Source organism: Globicephala melas, chromosome 16 (genome assembly GCF_963455315.2).
Source record: "Globicephala melas chromosome 16, mGloMel1.2, whole genome shotgun sequence".
NCBI classification, from domain to species: domain Eukaryota; kingdom Metazoa; phylum Chordata; class Mammalia; order Artiodactyla; family Delphinidae; genus Globicephala; species Globicephala melas.
In genome coordinates, this window is record NC_083329.1 from 11,013,008 (window position 1) to 11,030,791 (window position 17,784).

Genomic DNA, 17,784 nt, shown 5'->3' on the forward strand with positions numbered 1-17,784 from the left:
TGTATGGGGAAATATACTTTGGAGACTTACTTCAAAAAGTGCTTAATAATGTGTTGACCCTACTGTTAAAACCTGGCATTTTGCAAGTGCTTTATAGACATAATCTTATGACCCTAATTTTATGACAAGAAGATTAGTATTATCACCTTTGTTTTACACATGCATAAAACTGAGGCCATTAAATCACAAGAAGTTGTGTCATTAAAAACAACAGTCACAGGTAATATTCATCGAGTAGTTACTATATACTAGACACTATTCTCTTTATATACATTAAATAAATATATAAATATATTTGTGTGCCTGGCACATACTAAACATTAAATATGTGTTAAAGACAATATTATTGGACTTCCTGGTGGCGCAGTGGTTAAGAATCCACCTGCCAATGCAGGGGACACGGGTTCGAGCCAATGCACGGGACATGGGTTCGAGCCCTGGTCCGGGAATATCCCACATGCCGTGGAGCAACTAAGCACGTGCACCACAACTACTGAGCCTTCACTGTTAGCCCATGAGCCACAGCTACTGAGCCTGCATGCCACAACTGCTGAAGCCCGTGTGCCTAGAGCCCGTGCTCTGCAACAAGAGAAGCCACCACAATGAGAAGCCCATGCAGGCAATGAAGAGTAGTCCCCGCTGGACGCAACTAAAGAAAACCCGCACACAGCAACAAAAACCCAACGCAGCTAAAAATAAATAAATTAATTGATTAATTTAAAGAAAAAGACAATATCATCAGGAGTTCTCCCTTAATCTCCTCAACACTCCTCAACCAGTCCTAAGAAGTGGGTACTTTCATCCCACGGGAAATCAGGTCACAGAGAGGTTAAACAAATTGCTGTAGTCACATAGGTCCTAACTGGTGGAACAGAGATTTGAACCCAAAGAGCCAGATCTCAGCTCCTACAGTCTTTTGCTCACAGCTGGGAGGTAGTATAGGCAGAATCTAAACCCCAACATTTGTCTGACCCCAAACCTCCTGACCACCTCGATAATTTGCGAGGGCTGTAATTCATTTACCTAGAGAAAGCTCAGTCGGCCTCTTTGTCCTGGTGCAGGCTGAGTGCACACTGACACCACCACCCATCACCCCAGACCCTCAGGAATATCTGTCTGCTTTTCCCAAGTCTGAAGGTGGCAACTGTGTGCCAGACAGACAAGGTAAGCCAGGCAGTTAGGGTACCATGAATAAGAATATCCATGGCCATCAGATACTAGAGTAATGCTCCTCTCAAAATTCAGATATCCTAGTATCTAAAGCACACCTGACTTGCTCTCCTGATGGATGTGGACCCTCCCTCTTCCAAACCCTCAGAGCATTTACTGAGCTCTCATAGAATTTCTCACATCCTGGCTTATATTATGGTTATTTGAGAACTTCTAACCCCTTCTAGAATTAAGTGCCTTGAGAACAGTATGGTTAAAAGACAGATCCGGCTGCTGCATAAGAAACACCTCCAAATAACAATGGCTTTAAAAAGATGGGAGTTCATTTCTCTCTCACATAATGGTACAGATGCAGTGTGTGGGGCTGGAGAGCAGGGATCCAAGCACCTGCCACCTGTGACTCTGCCATCCTCAGAGCATGGCCTTTATCTGTCTACAATGGCTCTACACCTTGTCTACATTCCAACCAGTAAGAAGGGGGAATGGTGGCAAGGAGAGGGAAAGTCCCTTCTTTCTAAAGGCAGAGCCAAGGTAAAAGTTCTTTCACTATCAAAGAAATGGAGAACATGTAGTGAAAGAAAATGAGCATCTCAAGTGACCATGGCTTAGGAAATACATTCAAAACGATGTTGCGTGCATGCAGACAATATTTTTTCATCCAACAAATATGTATCCAATGCCACTATATGTCAGACACTGAGCTAATCAATGGGACTCCAATGTAAAGCGTTTGCAAACAATGGGTGAATAAATGAATGAGCCCTTTTATGGAAGAGCAATCTGCAAGTAAGGCCATGAAAATTTCATGAGGGAAAATAATTTAAAATACGGACACATGTAATTTCTTCCCATAGAAGGTCATAGATGAAAACAGACATATTGAAAGATGAATTTTTGTGGCTTGCTGAAAAATATGGAAAATCAATTATAAAGAAACTAAACAAATAGACCTGATTTATTGGGCTATGCTGCTACTAGCAAAATATATTACAGAGTCCCAATCCTGAATTTTTACTTTAATGACTTTTCCTGTATTTTGCTCTGAAGCACATTTTTACTTTTCCCTACACACACACACACACACAGACAGACAAAAAGTGGTCACTCACTGCATTTAGATAAATATACAGGTCTAAAATTGAATTCTTTGTGTGTCTTCTATAAGATAAACATTAAACACTCAAGGGATTTAATCTGGGAGAGGAGCCAAAAGTCCAACTCCAATTTATTATTATTTCTGAATTATATATGAAGCACCATGTAAAGCTTTTAGTAATAATGTCAGTTGAGCTGCCACTGGAAAGCATTATTGTTTTCCGCCGTGGACACCACCAGCTCAGCTTCTCGTATTTCCCAAATTCCATTAAGATGGAACTTCCCAGATGGTGCCATCCGCCCCCCACAAGAAAGTCCAACAAATGATTTGCACTCTTATCATTTTAACTAAAACGCGAATAGTAACATGAATAGCAATACTAAAGAGTGAAATCTTAAAATTCAAACGTTAAGAGTTGGATGAAAGTTTTGCAGTGAATTAAAATGAAGTTGCATTTAATTAGAATAAAGTTTTCTGAACTTAGGCGTTAGGTTTCAAAGTGGCAGAGGTGAGTCCTAGGAATTTGTATTTTCTTCCCTTGTGATGTTTTTCTCTGCATACATTGCTCCTGAGAAACCGACAATTTCTCCTTCCACTCCGTGGCACCCGGACACACCATACTTAGTGTGCTCTTTCTAGGAGAGCAGCCGCTGTGCCCATTCTGACATCTTTCTTCTCTTCAACTGCATTAGGCTTGACTGAAAGGAACAATTCATGGGCATTAAATAAGAGCTCCTCATCTGGAAGAGGCAGAGTATTGTCTCTTAGAATTTTGCAATTCTCATTTTATGTAACTTAATTGTATGCTTATTTATTCAGCTAAGGTAGGTAAAGCATTTGGCAGTGTGTATGGCAAACAGTTATTATTTGTTTAGGACTTACTATAATTAAGGCACAATTCTAAGTCCTCGGAGGACTACTGAGGCTCATTGATTCATTAAAAATGCTTATGAGGCTTCCCTGGTGGCGCAGTGGTTGAGAATCTGCCTGCCAATGCAGAGGACATGGCAGGACATGGGTTGCTCCCACATGCCACGGAGCAACTAGGCCCGTGAGCCACAATTACTGAGCCTGCGCGTCTGGAGCCTGCGCTCCACAGCAAGAGAGGCCGCAATAGTGAGAGGCCCGCGCACAGCGATGAAGAGTGGCCCCCACTTGCTGCAACTAGAGAAGCCCTCGCACAGAAACGAAGACCCAACACAGCCAAAAATAAATAAATAAATAAAATTAACAAGCAAACAAACAAAACTATAAAAAAAAAAGATTCCTGTTCTTTAAAAAAAAAAAAAAAGTGCTTATGATGCGGGCTTCCCTGGTGGCGCAGTGGTTGAGAGTCTGCCTGCCAATGCAGGGGACACGGGTTCGTGCCCCGGTCCGGGAAGATCCCACACGCCGTGGAGTGGCTAGGCCCGTAAGCCATGGCCGCTGAGCCTGCGCGTCCGGAGCCTGTGCTCCGCAACGGGAGAGGCCACAACAGTGAGAGGCCCGCGTACCGCAAAAAAAAAAAAAAAAAGCTTATGATGGGATTTCCCTGGTGGTCCAGTGGTTAAAGTGTGGGTTTGATCCCTGGTTGGGGAACTAAGATCCCACATGCTGCGTGGCCAAAAAAAAAAAAAAAAACTTAAAGATCATTAACTCTGGATGTGTGCCAATATGTATAAGTGAACATATTCATTCAACATGTATTTATGGAGCAACTACTATGTGCCAGACATCATGCTGGGTTTACAAAAGCAAACATAGCCCCTACCATCATGGATCTTCCAGGCTACTGGGGAAGGCAGACAAACAAAGAATTGCACAAGTAAATACAAAACTAATTATCAAATGGGATAAGTGTTGTAATTCTTATAAAGCTCGGGTTCCTGTTGTTCATTTTCCTAGCAGTGTCACAAAGAAACACAACCCAACAAATGAAAGTAATTTCAATATAGCTCAGATCTCTGTCAAGGTGATGAAAAATAAGGAAAGACTGGGAAACTACATTTGGAGGCTGCAGGGATGTGATAACTAAGTGCAATATAGTATCCTGGATTTGGATCCTGGAACAGAAAGAGGATATTCATGGAAAAACTGGCAAATCTAAATAAAGTCTGGAGTTTGGTTAATGACAATGTACCCAAGTCAGTTTCTTAGTTTTGGCAAATGTACTGTGGTGATGTAAGATGTTAACAACAGTGGAACAGTTAACAACTGGGTGAGAGGTAGATGGAAACCTTCCCTGTCTTTGCAACTTTTTCATAGATTTAAAATTTTTCCAAAATAAAAAACGTATTTAAAAAAATAGTTCATATCTTTACTTGAATTCTCAAAAAATTCATGATGGTATCTAAATATAGGGATAGTTAATATTTATAAAAGTCTCATTTGTAATTTACCTCTTATATTAGTTGCCTGTTGCTGTATAACAAATCAGCCCAAAACTTAGCAGCTTAAAACAGCAAATAATTATTACCTCACACAGATTCTGAGGACGTGGAATCTGAGAGTGGCTTGGCTGAGTGAATCTGTCTCAGTGTCTCTCATAAGGTTGCAGTCAAGCTGTACACTCATCTCCAGCCTCAACTGTACACTCATCTCAAGCTTCAACTGGGACTGGAGAATCAAATTCCAAGCTCATGTAATTGTTTTTAAGTTTCAGTTTCTTGCAGCTGTTGGCTGGAGGCATTAGCTCTTCACCACGCCAGCCTCTCCATAGGGATGCTCACAAAAATGGCAGCTGACTTCCCCCAAAGCAAGTCATCCAAGAAAGCAAGAACACATATCCAAGACAGAAGCTACAGTCTTTTTATAACCTAATCTCAGAAGTGACATATCATCACTTCTGCCATGTTCTACTTATTAGAGGCAAAATACTGAGTCCAGACTACATACGAGGAGAGAGGAATTCAGTTCCAACTCTTGAAAGGAACAGTATCAAAGAATTTGTAGACATGTTTTTAAAACTACTGTCTCTACTCCCTCCTAGTAGACTCACTAAACTTACAGAAAAGGATCCAAAAAAAAAAACCCAGTATAAATCCAGAAGGACAAGGAAAACAGAAGAGACAACAGCAACAAAAATTCAGAACCGGGAAATCAGGAAATCAAATCCAACAGCAGATCAAAGGAAGTTGAATCCTAAGTCAACACTGGGAAAAACAATGATGCCACGTAATTTGTGCTTCAGAACCTCAAAAAGTCTCATGAATTGGCAGCACCAGGTACTCGTGGAAGTGGAGTAGAGGTTGAAAGTCTGTTTAAGAACTAGTGAGGGTAGCTTCCACTCCATAGGCCTGGGCTGTGCACGGTGCCTCCCTTCCCAAGTGCACAGTATGGAAATGGGGAGGGGTCAGTGGAAGAGTCACTTTACAGTAAAGAAAGCTAATAGGGACTAGCTCATCCATGTGATCACGGGCAGCAACAACAGTGACAAATCATGTTAATAGTACGTACGCTTGATATGATGCAATGAAAATGGCACTTTACCTGTGGTCTTCCTCCCAATAGCCAGTAACCCCAGCCTTATCATGAGGAAAACATCAAATTTCAATAGTGGGGCATCCTTCAAAACAGCTTACCAGCAGTGTTTATTCGAGGTCATCAGAAACCAGCGAAGTCTGAGAAACTTCCATAGCCAAGAGGAGCCTAAAGAGATATGACAGCTAAATGTAACATGGTATTTTAAATGGGATCCTAGAATGGAAAAAAGACATTAAAAAAAAAACTAAAGGAATCTAAACTATGGACTTTAGTTAATGTACCAGTATCAGTTTATTAATTGTAACAAATGTTCATACCAATGTAAGATGCTAATAGTAGTGGAAACTGAGCGCTGGGTATATGGAAACATTATACCACCATCTCAGTTTTGTTCAGGTCCCCTGGATGCTCTCCCCCACTTGATGTATTTCAGCAGCTGCTCCTGCCCCACCCTGGCAGAAAATGAGAGGTTTATTCACTGGAGTGGGTAAAAAAGATGGAAGCACCAACCATAGTTAAGGGACAGAGTAAGATACTGAAAATAAGATTAAGTAAGAATTTACATATTAATGTTGAAATATTCAGCTCCCCTCCCTGACTCAGAACCGAGAGGAAACAAGGCTTCTACACCCCAAGAAGGGTATTTGAAAATTCTTCTCTGGCCAACTCAAGAGAAAAGACACAAAGATAGTTAGGAGAATAGGAGAAATTCCCCGATGAAATAGTCCCTCCACCCATGGTGAGGCTCTCAATCAACAAGCCCAATCTCACTGGGGTTCTTAGTGTCTCAATCTTAAAAATAATTACCAGATATGTGAGGAAAATCCTTAACATGAAAGACACCCAAAACAGTAAAAAGCAATTGAGAAGAAACAGACACCACAAGAACAAAAGCTTCAAAGCCATATTTAATATTCTCAGAGCAATAAGAGAATAGTTTGTCTCCATGAAATTAGAACAGGATGCTATAAAAATGAGCACAAAGAAGAAAAAAGGGGAGGTGCTCTTGGAAATTAAATTTTTAGCAGCCAAAATGAAAAACTCAGATGAGAAAAAGCCAAAGGGATGAAAAAATATTAGAGAAATAGGAAGAATAGTCCAGGAGGTTCAACACCCAAATAAGAGGGGTGCCCTCAGAAGGAGAGTACAGAAAAACCAAAGGGAAGAAAATTAAGTTATTTATGTTTCAAGAACATTTTCCATAATTTAAAGAATGAGTCTGCAGGTTGAAAGGATCAACTGACAATGGATACAAATAGACCCACACCCAGACACAGGATCATGACATTCCGAAACATGAGAGACATGGTCTAGCCAAACATGTTAATTCCACTCCCCTCCTTGCCAATGACTGGCTCAGGACTGGGTGTACAGTGCAATTCTAGTCACTGAGACATGAAGGGAAGTGTGCATTAGCTTTCTGGGAAACGTCTCTTAATAACTCACATAGATGCGGGAAGAATGACTCCCTTTTGCTGCTTCTGGGTGTTCGGAACTGCCTTAGCCATCTTCGAACCACAGAACACACAGCGCAAGAGGACACACATTTGATAAGTGGAAACACTAGGTCTCAAGTCTACCTCCAAAGCCCACGTTCTTTTTTTTTTTTTCCCAAGGGGAATAAAAGGGGGAACCCCCCCCTTTCTTTTATTCTCTGTGCTCATAGTTATAGCATCCTGTTCTAATTTCATGGAGATAAACTATTCTCTTATTGCTCTGAGAATATTAAATATGGCTTTGAAGCTTTTCTTCTTGTGGTGTCTATTTCTTCTAAATTGCTTTTTTTCCAAGCAGCATGTGGGAATCTTAGGTCCCTGACCAGGGATCAATCCCATGCCGCCTGCAGTGGAAGCGCAGAGTCTTAACCACTGGACCGCCAGGGAAGTCCCAAATCCCATGTTCTTTATTTAGCTCATAGTCTACACTGAAAGACTATCCCCAGAAAACAGCCTGAGGGAAAAATCATACCTGTGGCTCCTATTATGTCACAATAGTTTATACATCAAGTGCCTCTAATTAGCTGTTGGCACTTTTCTGGAACCTCTGCAACTTGAATTTGTATACTTATTAGTGCTAGAAAGTAACCCTAGATCATAAATCTTTGAATATCAATAGCCTGGAAGTTTCAGCAACAGCAATTATCAGTTTAACCTACAACTCATTCAAAATGTCATCTAATAAACAAGTACATTAAGAAGGCTCTTTCACTTTCAAGTTCACTTATTTTCATGCCAGATACTGTATTCAGATATTAAATCTCTGGCTTATTAAAGCAATAGTAATAAAGAGGCCAAAGTCATGAATTTGAACCTCCAGGTAAACTGGTTTAATTATCTCCACCACTAACTTCAATCAGTAATATTTCAAAGAAATGAAGTTTGTTTGAAACAAGAGGCAAGTTTTATCATGTTACCAAAAAAAAACAAAATGAGGAGATGGTCAAATTGGGGGTAGAGAATCATCGTATTCCGGCAAAAAAAAAAAAAAAAAAAAAAAAGTCATGCCAGTAATCAGAAAGCACCTTTATGAACAAAGGGAGCTATTGTGTTTTATGGTTCAGGCAACAGTCTCACTGAATCAATGGTGTTAACCACTTCCTATGGAGTGATGACACCCGTAACCAACACCTCTGTCCAGATCACCCTTCTAAATGCCAAGCCTTCATAGCCAACTGCAGCTGTACATCTCCTCCGGAAGTTCCTATGGCTGTCTGAGCCTCAACAGAGTGAACCCTGATCTAGACTTTCTCCTTTCTCGATGCATGGCACCACCATGCAACAAGTTGCCCAAGACAAATCTTAGAAGCCATTCACAACCACTCCCTGCCACCCAACAAAGGTCTGTATATCCTTCCTTCTCTCTCAGTGTTTCTTCGCTTTGACCCCTCCTCTGTATCCCAATTCAGGCATCTCTTTCCTGGTCTATTTCAATGGTCTTCTAAGTAGTCATTCTTTTTCTAGTATCTTCTCTGTCCAATCTCCATAGTTATTAGAGTTATACTAAAATGCAAATCTGGTGGGAGGAAGCAAAGGAGAAGAGTGGAGAGGTGGGTGTGTGGTCCATCACACAGGCAACATGGGTGTGTGTTTTATCTCCTAAATAGGGAACCTCTGAAAGCTTTTACACAGGGGAGTGACGTAAGCATAAAGATTTTGTTTGTTTGTTTCTTTGGGGCTTTCTTTGCTATCAAATGGACATAGGATCCCATTACTATTTAAATTTGTGTTTTTCTGACTGATATTGAGCATCTCTTTGGATACTTATCATTCATTCAGGCTTCCCCTTCTGTAACTTGCTTATTCATATAATTCCCTTTTTAATTTTTTTCTCTGTTTCCCTTTTTTCCATACTGATTTTTAGATGTCTTTCTCCACACTCTAGAAGCTAAAGCTAATTTTTTTTCAGTCATAGATGTTGCACATACATTACCAGCTGTCACCTATTCATTTACTCTGATGATGGCATTTACCTGTTAACAGCAGCCCCAAAAAAGCCTATTTTTAATGTATTCAAATCTATTGTTTTCTTTATTGTATACACTTTGAGCTTCTATTAAGAAATCCCCCCCACCCAAGATCACAAAGAATTATCTACATTTTTTCCTATAACGTTGCACTTTTATCTTTAAATTTAGGTCTTTAATCCACCAGAAGTTTATTTCTGGATATGGTAGAGATGAGGACCCAACTTTATTTTTCTCCAGATAACAACCCAATTTTCCCAAGATTATTTACCAAATAATCCACCTCTTCCTTAGCTCTATAAAATACCAAATCCTCATTTATACAGAGTCAATTTCTGGATGCTTTTCTGTTCCATTGAGCCTGGTTTTATGCCTGGTTCTATATTAATATCTGGTAGTGCAAGTCCCCTTTCTTTGTTCTTTTTTTCCCCAAAATTGTCTTAGTTATTCTTGAAGTTTTATTCATCTATCTAATTTTCAGAATCAGTTTATTAAGTCCCCTTAGAATACTCTTGCAATTTTAATTTGAGTTGCATTGAATTTATAGATTAAGTGGAAATCAATAGTTTTATAATGTTTTCATCCCATCCACAGCTTTTATTTACATTTTATTTTATATCCTCTAATAGAGTTTCAGACGTTTCTTCATAAAGGTCTTGAGAATTTTTATTATGTTAATTCCTAGAAACTTTATAGGTTTGTGGAGTTTGAAGTTTTCTTCTGTATTTTAATTGTTTTTTTTTCATTTTATAATGAGTTATTTCTAGAGTAAGGGAGATGCTATTAATATTGATTTTGTACCCCATTTCTTTCAAACTCACTGAGGCTTTCTTTGTGGTATGATACATAAATCTCTTTGTGCCTGCTCTGTGTGTGCTCAAAAGAATGTATATTCTGTGTTACTTAAATTTATCTCTGCTAATCTGGGTTAAGTAATCATGTTATTAAACTCTTCTGTATCCTTGGTTATTTTTTCTGCTTAATTTATCAGCTTTTGAGTATATGTTAAAATCTCCAACTATAATTCTTGATTTATCTATCTCTCGTCTTAAATCTACCATATGTTGCTTTATATGTTCCAAAGGTATAATATCAGGGGCATATGTCTATGATCATTAGATCTTCTTGGTCTATTGTGCCTTTTATCAGCATGCAACACCTTGCTTTGTCTTTGATTTTTTTTCCATAAGTTTGTTTTGTCTGACACTAAAATTGTTCCTTGAGCTTTATTTGTCTGGTGTATCTATTTTCACCTCTTTATTTTCAGTTTTCCTGTGTCCTTTTGTTTCAAGTGCAACTTGGTAGATAAAATGTCACTGGATCTCAGGATTCTCTCATTCAGCCCACCTAGAGTCTCTGACTTCGGCAGTCATCCTTCTTTCACAGGGCTCCTGATCCCCAAATGTCTCTTAATTGTTCTTCTGCATTCACCATTATTCCCTTAAGACTATTCATTGGCCAGTGATGGCTCTCTGGTAGTGAGAAGAGGCCCTACCTTGAGCTTCTCCAGGTGAGTTGGAGGTACAGACACAGAAAGCCCCAACTTCGGCTTTCCAAGCTCAAGCAATTCCTGCCTGGGCACCCTGTGGTGTGATAGAAGCTCTGGACACATGGAGGTGGGAACTCAATCAATCAGTGTGTTCATCTGCCTGCTAGTTTATGAGCTGCTTTAGATTTTAGGGTTTCAAGCACCCAAAGTTCTGGTCCAGCCATACAATCAAAGGTTTGCTATTGCCCTGGTTTGGTGGTGTAAGAGAGAGAAAAAGCCCAAGTATAACCAGTCCCAGTCCAACCCTGGCTTTGGTTTCCTGCCCTGAACCCAACTCTCCCCTTTCTCCTGAGAGTTTAGGGTCAGTTGTAAAGTAAGGTTTTGAGCACCATTCCCTCCTATCTCCTCTCGGCATCTCCAGTGTCGGAATCAGAAGTTGTTGGTTTCCCTAACCAGAAGACAAATTCTGAATAGCCTGTAACAGACATTTGTTTTTCTTGCAAGATACTGTGCCACTGTTCGTTGCCTATAAATCAACTTAATTTAGATTTTGAGCCTTTCCCATGGTCAAGCTGGTGGAAAAATACAAGCCCTTTCTCTCTTGATTTTCAAAAGGTGATCTATTCACACGGCTCAGGAATATCTAAAAAGTGACACTGTGAAAACCTCCTTCCCACCCCCAAATCTAACCACCGATATTGGTTTATTATGCATATTCCAGAGTTTCACTATATATATACAAGAAGCATAAGAATGTATTATATGTACACGCACGCACTGTCTTATTTGCTCCCTTTTTCTGCGAAGGACAGCAGAAAAGGACAATCTACTCAGCATTTTGCCTTTGTTATTTCACTTAACTTTCTGGTAGATCTTTCTCTACTGAAAGGTTGAGCATCCTTTTTATAGCTCTACAGTCTCCCACAGTATGGAGGACTGTGATGTATCTAACATCTCCCCCTGACAGACATCGAGGTTGTTTACGGTCTCCCCTATTACCAACAATGCTGCGTTGAATAAAATAGAGCGTTTAAACAAAGGGGGGAAACAAAAAAACAGCCAAGGCATTTCATTTTGTGAGTGTTTCCCAGTAACTTATTTCTCCTGCTGCTGTTTCTTCCTGCTGCATTTTTATTTTCCTGGAAGCTTCATGTTGATGCTTGATTGCAGTTTCCACATTGTACAGGGTCATTTTAGCAGTTGGAATTACACAGTAAAATAGAAAAATGTGCATTTGTGGGTAGCAACGAGAGCAGCAAATCTTGCATTTGTCCAATGCCTTCTGCAGCCCCGAGTGCTGAGACAGCAGGCTGGTGGAGACTTCGAAAGCTCAACACACAGTGACAGTCAGCTGCAGACACCTCCTTTCTGCCACAGCAGCCTAAGATGCCCAGGGTGTGCTGGTCAGGCCATTCTTCCAAAGGCTACGGAAACCACAGAAGGCACACAGGAATGTTTTTCCTCAGTGCTTTCAAAAATCCACTGGCATATATACTGAAAAGAATTGAAAGCAGGAGGACTTCCCTGGTGGTCCAGTGGGTAAGACTCCACACTCCCAATGTAGGGGGCCTGCGTTCAATCCCTGGTCAGGGTACTAGATCCCACGTGCCGCAACTAAGAGTTTGCATGCCACAACTAAAGATCCTGCATGCGGCAACAAAGATCCCATGTGCCGCAACTAAGACCCGGCGCGGCCAAATAAGTAAATAAATATATTTTTAAAAAAGAATTGAAAGCAGGGACTCAAAGTGATATTTATACACCCATGTTCAAAGCAGCTCTATTCACAATAGCCAAAGGGTGGGAGCAACCCCAGTGTCCACTGATGGATGAATGGATAAACAAAAGGTAGTATATACATAAAATGGAATGTTACTCAGCTTTAAAAAGGCAGAATATTCTGGCAAGTACTACAATATGGATGAACCTTGAGGACATTATGTTCAGTGAAATAAGCCAGACACAAAAGGACAAATACTATACGTTTCCGCTTACTTGAGGTACATGCAGTCATCAAATTCGTAGACACAGAAAGCAGAACAGTGGCTGCCAGGGGCTGGAGGAAAGAAAGGAGTAGGAAGTTATTGTTGATGGGTACTGAGTTTCAGTTTTGCATGATGGAAAGAGTTCTGGAGATGGATGGTGGTGATGGTTGCACAACAATGTGAATGTACTTCATGAGACAATATTGTACTTAAAAATGGTGAAGATGGTAAGGTTTTGTTTTGTTTTTTGGTGGGGTCTTAGTTCCCCGACCAGGGATCGAATCCATATCTCCTGCAGTGCAAGCGCAGAGTCTTAACCACTGGTCCACCAGGTTAAGTCCCTAAGATGGTGAGTTGTATGTTATGTGAATTTTACCACAATTTTTTTAAAATTTAAAGGGTAAAAAAGATAAGCTATTGGCAGCCCCTTGATGGATGTCAGTCTCTCTGTATCAGCAGTTGTAAGCAGAGCCTTTTCCGATCAAATCATTTCTCCATGATCCATTTCTCCACTATCAGTGGAGTCGCACAGAAAAAGATCTTATCCTGAGGACGATAGTAGTGAGACCACAAGTTAATATTAATCAAGCCCTCACTAAGCTCGGCTCCTTTATCTCATTTAACCCTTATTAAAGCTCTGCAAGGTCAACACTATCTGCATTTTGCAAATGAGAAAACCGATGTTCGGTCAATCCAAAAGATAAACAGCAAAACTATTAGCACTCATTAGAGTGAGGAGTTAGGCAAGGGACATGAGATAAATGAAAAATAATCAACACTTTCCCATGTACCAAAAATTTCCAACTCAAAATTGTTTTTAAAAAATCATCCCATCCACAGCAACAACAAAAACTTCAAAATACTGGGGAAATATTGCAAAAAATCTACCGAAGAAATATAAATAAGAGAGGAATTGGGACAAGGGGACAGAGTGAAAAATTCACTTTTTACCTGGTGCAATGAACTGAACATAAATGTTCCCCCCAAATCCATATGTTGAAATCATAACCCCCAATGTGATGGTATTAGGATGTGGAGCCTTTGGAAGGTGAATAGGTTACGAGGGTGGAGCCCTCACAAAAGGGAATAGTGCCCTTATAAAAGAGACCCCAGGGAGCTCCCTCACCCCTTCTGACATGTGAGGATACAGTGAGAAGACAGTCTTCTATAAATCAGGAAGCAGGCTCTCACCAGACACTGAATCTACTGACAGCTTGATCTTGGACTTCCCAGCCTCCAGAAATGTGAGAGATAAATTTCTGCTGTTTATAATTCATCCAGTCTGTGGTAGTTTGCATAGCAGCCCCAACAGACTAAAACACTCAGTACTACCTCTGTATAATTTTATATTCGTGGGGACTTCCCTGGTGGTCCAGTGGTTAGGACTCCGCGCTTCCACTGAAGGGAGCATGGGTTCAATCCCTGACTGGGGAACTAAGGTCTTGCATGCCATGTGGTGCAGCCAAAAATAATAATAATAATAATTTTATATTCATATTAAAATGAAATTTCTGCCTAGTGAAAGAAAAAAAATGATGCCCTGGGCCTAAAGTAAAAACCTCTCCAAGTTGCTGTGAGGACCAGATTTCCAATCTTCTTCAATGTAGTTAAAATTACAATTTGATTTGTATAAATATATATTTACCTAAGGAGAAGGAACACAATGAGAATAAAATACATTGCAGTAAAATACCTAGTGTGTGTATATGTAAAAAATTATAGGAAAGATGTATGAATTCATATGGATATTTAAAATGCATTAACCAAGAACTTAACAGTAGTCAGAAGGCAGTTGAATCGGGAATACAGGAGTTAATTAATACAATTGTTAATAAAGAATTTTATGATAGAGAAAATGGTACATTTTATGCATTTTTTAAGGCAGAAATAGTAACTAAATTTAAATTGGGTGCAAACTCGATCACTAGCTCTGCATGATGTTGCAGAGGTGAGGGGAACCAGGTTTGCTAAAGTAATTGTGGTGATAGAAATGTATTAGCCTTGGATGCTACAGAGGTGGCCCATTCTATCCCAGTACATTGTAACTGTCAATTACTGCATTTTTTAATAGGCTAAGGAAGAGAACAGGTGGAACCGTCCCAAAATGTCACTTGCCCAGAAGAAAGATAGGGTAGCTAAGAAGAAGGCAAGCTTCCTTAGAGCTCAGGAATGGGCTGCTGAGAGTTAATAAACGAAACCACAATTTCTATGAAGATTTTTCAGATAAAGACAGTAATAAACTTATTGAACAAGTAAAAAAAAATTTTTTAATTGGGTCAGGGTAGTGAGAGTGGCAATATTTACTCTAAGGAAGAAAAAAAAAAAATCCTTTAACCCATCCAGGTGTTTTATTTGATCCAATCAGGGTCTGATTTCTCTGGTTCTTCAGAAACTTTTCTACCTTTAATGTTTACTTCTTCCTTTGAAGGGCGAAGTCCACCAACTCTTGTACATACTTAAGGAGATTAATTTTTAAGCTCTCTCCTCTGATATAAAATGTACACCACCTCCTCTCCTTTCATGTTAGTTCCCACTGGGGCAAGTCAGGCACAAAAATTTGAAGAAGCCTCAGCTATTATTAAGGAAGGAATACATGGCTACCAATCAGGCTGAAGACATGGGTCAAGGAGATTTAAAAAGAAACTCATTCATTAATTCCATTAATTCCTGTATGTTAAACACTTTACATCCATGAGCTCATCTAATTCTCATAACAACCCTAAAAAGTGTAAGTAACTATTTTAATCCTTATTGTACATTTTAGGGCTGTAAAGCTTCAAGAAGTGAGATTACGTGATGAGTAAGTGGTGGAACAAACAAAGGCAATCTCTTTCCACAGCCTGTGCTCTTAGCCATTACCCTATACGCCATCCAGCCCCTCAGTGGGAGACCTGCCAGGGCACACTAGGCAATGAGTGTTTTTCTCCTAGGATTATAGACAAAAGTGCAGCGAGAGGAGAACTCCAGCTCTGGGTGCACAGAGACCTTACTAAGGGCAAAAGCTGGTCCTTGGAAAATATTTCCCCAAAGAGAGATGTGTCTGGTAAGAAATTAAAGGCAAAGCTATGTAAGCAATTGTGGAAACTCATAGCCATGGTGCTGCCCATTGAGGTGAAGACATTCCTGTCAAGTAGTGACTTAAGCAGTGATTTTAAGCCACCCAGCATTTTACCACAATGTGCCTTAGTGTGTGGTTTTCTTTGTATTTATCCAGCCAGGGGTTTGTAGTGCTTATTGAAACCATTCATCACTTTTGGAAAATCCTCATTATCTCTTAAAATATTGCTTCTGCCCTATTCTCTGTCCTCCTTGCCTTCAAGGACTCCAATTACACATACTTATATCTTCCATCATATTCCATATATCTCTTACACTCTTTCCTGTGTTTTCTATCCTTTGCCTCTGTGAGCATAAGTCTATCTCTTTCTGACCTACCTTCCAATCCACTATTCCTCTCTTCAACTATGTCTTATCTGGTGTGAAACCCACTGCTGAATTCTTATCTTCCACTGCTATATTTTTCAGTTCTAGAATTGCCATTCAGCTTCTTGTATATCTCCAGTTCTGCAAAATAAGTCTCCAAATTGTCATCTAACTTCTTGACAATATTAATCACTGTTATTTTAAGTCTGTGTCTAATAACTCCAATGTCTGGATCTACTATACATCTGTCTTTACCATTTATTTTGTCTGTTTGGTTTTGGTTTTCAGTCATATAGATTGGTCATTAGGTATGAAAAATTATACAGAAAATTTGAAGCTCTGGGTGATGTTATCTTCCTCTCCCCAAAAATGTATTTTTCTTCTTGCAGGTAGTTCGGAGAGGGGTAGATCACCTTACAACCAAGGATTAAGCTGATTTAAACCTGGGCTTTAGTCTTTGTGAAGGCTGCTCTACTTCTGGTTCATCCCTATCTGATGGAATAGACTGTCAGAAGTCCCAGCTGAAATCCTGGAGGTATTTGTAAGAATCCCTCATCCCTGGTGTGCCTTAAACTTTAATTGTTGTCTCCTCAGTCATAAGAATGCCAGAAGAGCTCAGCTTAGTAGCATCTCAGTTGGCACTTTCTGCATTGGCAATTACCTCGAGGGGAGAAGTGGCACCAAATGTCAGCCTTCCCTTCTCTCTGGGATCTTGATCCCTCAAGTCCTTGCTTCTTTGGTACGTCTCTGCTACCTTCAAACATTTTCCCCACCTATTATATTTTCTAGTTGTTTTTGGTGGAAGGGCTGGTGTACAATAAGCTAGTCCACCGTTACTGAAAGTAGAAATCTCCCTCATGGCATTGCAACTGAAAAATGTGATGAGTTGGGTACTAAAAAACTCGGTGGGGAAAAAAGCCAAAAAGTAACAAGAATATTCTGGAAGGTAAGATTTCTTGTCAAGAGGCAACATTGGATGGGCTACTCTGCTCCCCCTCTTCCCCTCTCATACACATAAGTTGGATTTTTAAAAATTTTGGAAGGTAAATAGAGAGTCTGAACAGGTTTGTGAGGAAACAATACCTAAAGCCAATTATTACATTTCCTGAAATTAAAGTTTTATGTCCAAAGGCAAATTTCATTTTTAAATAAGTGAAATGCCACAGGTACTACAAAAGGAATTTAAAATATTGCTAATGCTAACACTGGCTACATAAGTCAGACCAAGTTCTAAAGTAAGACATATGACCTGAATGAAAACAAATAAATGCAATACAAATCATATACACAGCATAAACAAGACAACTCAAAACTTCCTGAACTAGGGAGCCTTTCCGGAAGATTCAGAAAGGTTCAGAAACTGGATCATTAGGTTTACATGGCATCCACTGATCAAATCAGTTTGTGGTTTAGACACAAAATACCACATTTGGTTAAAAAAAAAAAAAAGCCAATGTGTTCTAACAGAGGAATGCCTTTTAGAATTCACATTTCCTATAACTGTTTCATTTTTTTTTTAATTCAGCTTTTTAGCAGGATTTATTTTTGGCTGAAAAATAGAAAAACCACTTTACTAGATAGCTCAGTGACTGAGAGTTAAATCTACTTGAAGTGTAAGTCTGGGGGGATACAAACACTACCATTTAGGGAACAGAATCTTGAGGGTGATTTTGAGCCTGCAAAGAGGTTGTACAAA

General features: G+C 39.7%; 1 protein-coding gene and 1 non-coding gene across 2 annotated transcripts in view; one reads left to right on the forward strand and one right to left on the reverse strand.

Annotated features, from left to right (window-relative positions):
• Nucleotides 1-17,784, reverse strand: part of SEC23IP (SEC23 interacting protein) — a 90,000-nt gene that overhangs the window by 15,875 nt on the left and 56,341 nt on the right. The window contains exon 19 of the transcript XR_009559286.2: nt 5,827-5,893. The gene's annotated coding sequence lies outside the window, so the exon portion shown is untranslated. The remainder of the gene's footprint in view (nt 1-5,826; nt 5,894-17,784) is intronic.
• Nucleotides 14,575-14,707, forward strand: LOC115843445 (small nucleolar RNA SNORA66). The gene has a single exon (XR_004035753.1). It is a non-coding gene; the product is annotated as a small nucleolar RNA SNORA66 (small nucleolar RNA).